Source organism: Nothoprocta perdicaria, unplaced genomic scaffold (assembly GCF_003342845.1).
Source record: "Nothoprocta perdicaria isolate Ctin4 unplaced genomic scaffold, notPer1 scaffold_502, whole genome shotgun sequence".
NCBI classification, from domain to species: domain Eukaryota; kingdom Metazoa; phylum Chordata; class Aves; order Tinamiformes; family Tinamidae; genus Nothoprocta; species Nothoprocta perdicaria.
This window is the reverse complement of record NW_020455758.1, coordinates 20,413-23,328: the sequence shown is the minus strand read 5'-3', so window position 1 is coordinate 23,328 and position 2,916 is coordinate 20,413.

The window sequence follows — 2,916 nt, the reverse complement described above, 5'->3', positions numbered from 1 at the left end:
GAGGAGACTAGAGGAAAAAGTGAAAAAAACACTCATGATTTAATGAAGTCTTTGTGAAATCCTTCTAGGAGGCTAGAACATCTCTTGTTCATTGTAGAGAAGGAACAGAACTCATAATAAAGGGATTTTTCACAAACAGAAGTGACCCATCTCCATTTTAAAAGTATATGGCAAGAAATAGATCCCTGAAATCTTTGCAGTACAGAATGCACATTTTGAAAAGACTTGTAAGAGACTGAACTACAGTAAGGGGGCTGCAGAAGCACAGGCCACTGTGCTTAGTCTGCAATCTGGAAGCACAGTGTCCATCTACAAACATATCCTTTGGAGATAATATCAAGATTTGTCATAATATGTGTTCATTTCTATTGGATTTGTTGAGATCCAAGAATCATTTGTGGTAGGTGCTGTACAAATCAGTAAGAAAGGACAAGTTCAAAGGTAACAATTTATCTACAATTAGTGAGGTCACAGAAATGTTCAACAGTCAGGTTTATCCAATATATCACAAAATCACAGAATCACAGAAGGGTTAAGTTGGAAGGGACCTCTAGAGATCATCCAGTACAGTCCCCTGTCCAGCAGGGACACCCAGAGCCTGGGGTACTCAGTCACATCCAGGTGGGTTTTGAAGATCTCCAGAGAAAGAGACTCCACCACCTCCCTGGGCAGCCTGTGCCAGGGCTCTGTCACCCTCACAGGAAGTTATTCTTGCTCATGTGGAACAAGAACTGTTTTAGCTTATACCCATTGCCACTTGTGCTATCACTGGCCACCAATGAGAAGAGCTTGGCCCGCTCCTTATTACATGCATCCTTCAGGTAGTTATACATATTAATCAGATTCCCTCTCAATGTTCTCTTCTCCAGGGAGAGAACAGGCCCAACTCACTCAGTCTCTCCTCCTATGACAGATGCTCCACTCCCTTAATCATCTTCCTTGCCCTCCGCTGGACCCTCTCTAGAAGCTCCATGTCCCTCTCCTACTGGGAGTCCAGAATTGCAGCCAATACTCCAGTTGTGGCCTCACTGGAGCTGAGAAGAGGGGTAGGATCCCCTCCCTTGATCTGCTGGCGACACTCCTCCTGATGCAGACCAGGAGCCCATTGGCCTTCTTGGCCATGAGGGCACTGCTGACTCATAGAATCATAGAATCATAGAATCATAGAATCATAGAATCATAGAATCATAGAATCATAGAATGCCGAAGGTTGGAAGGGACCTCAAAGGTCATCGAGTCCAACCCCCCTGCTCATGCAGGGTCACCTAGAGCACGTGGCACAGGGCTGCATCCAAGCAGGTTTTAAAGATCTCCAAAGAAGGAGACTCCACAACCTCTCTGGGCAGCCTGTTCCAGTGCTTTGTCACCCTCACAGTGAAGAAATGCTTCCTTAAGTTCCTGTGGAACTTCCGATGCTTCAGTTTGAAGCCATTTCCTCTAGTCCTATCCCTGCCCACCACTGAAAAGAGGCCGCCCCCCTCCTCCTCACTGCCTCCCTTGAGGTATTTATACACGCTGATCAGGTCCCCCCTCAGCCTCCTCTTCTCCAGGCTGAACAGGCCCAGCTCTCTCAGCCTTTGCTCATATGGCAGATGTTCCAGGCCTCTGATCATCCTGGTAGCCCTGCGCTGGACTCATGGTTAATTTCATGTCAACCAGGACTCCCAGGTCCCTCTCCGTGGAGCTGCTTTCCAGCAGGTCGACCCCTAATCTGTCCTGGTGCCTGGGGTTATTCCTCGCCAGGTGCAGGACCCTGCACTTGTCCTGTGCATCTCATGCGGTTCCTCTCTGCCCAACTCACCAGCCTGTCCAGGTCCCTCTGGATGGCAGCACAGCCCTCTGGAGTGTCACCCACTCCACCCAGCTTGGTGTCATCTGCAAACTTGCTCAGAGTGCCCTCTGTGCCCTCGTCCAAGTCACTGATGAACAAGTTGAACAGCACCAGGCCCAGTACAGATCCCTGCGGGACACCACTGGCCACAGATCTCCCAACTAGACTTAGCTCCATTTATAGTCACCGTCTCAACTCTGTCATCCAACCAGTTCTTAATCGACCTCACTGTCCACCTATCCAATCCACACTTCTGGAGCTTTCCTATGAGGCTATTGTGAGAGATAGTGTTAAAAGCCTTACTGAAGTCAAGATAGAAAACATCCACGGCTTTCCCCTCATCCATCTGGCCATCTCCTTTATCTGGGCTCTGTGGTTCATGGCGACAAGCCTTAGCAGTAAAGACAGAGGCAAAGGAGGCATTTAGTAACTCTGCTTTCTCTGCACCCTCATCTCCAAAGCATCCTCCCCATTCAGCAGAAGACTAATATTTTCCGTAGTCTTCCTCTTGCTGCTGATATATTTGTAGAAGCCTTTCCTGTTAGGATAAGCATTGGTTTAATTTGATCAAATTTCAAACTGAAGACTAAATCTAAGCAAAACATCTTTGAAAGCTTTGGTGTATATATACTCATTCAATCTGCATTTGAAGTTGTTTAGAAGTTTAAATACTTACTAGTACTTTTCTGTACACTACTGAGCTGTGTCTCTTGTATTTTACCCATTGTCTGTGCCCTGCAAGTCCTTCTAGCTCTTTGATCTTTTCTTGTTATTTCTGGTGGAAAAGATCTACTTGATTCTTATATTGAACAAGAAATTTTAACTCATGAAAAAGTTAAAAGGTTAAAAGGTTCCTTTTAAAATCATGTTTCTTTTAAAACACTTCTTTTAATACATTGTAAGGGAAAGTCAGATGAATGCATTTCTTTATGAAATGATTTTGGGAGCCTATTTCCTAGATAGAGTTATTAAAAAAAACCCACACTATTAAAAACTTCCATGAAGGACTAAGTTTGTTAAACTAGCTCGTTAAACTAGTTTGTTAAACTAGTTCGTAAAACAATCATTTTGTTAAAAAATTACAT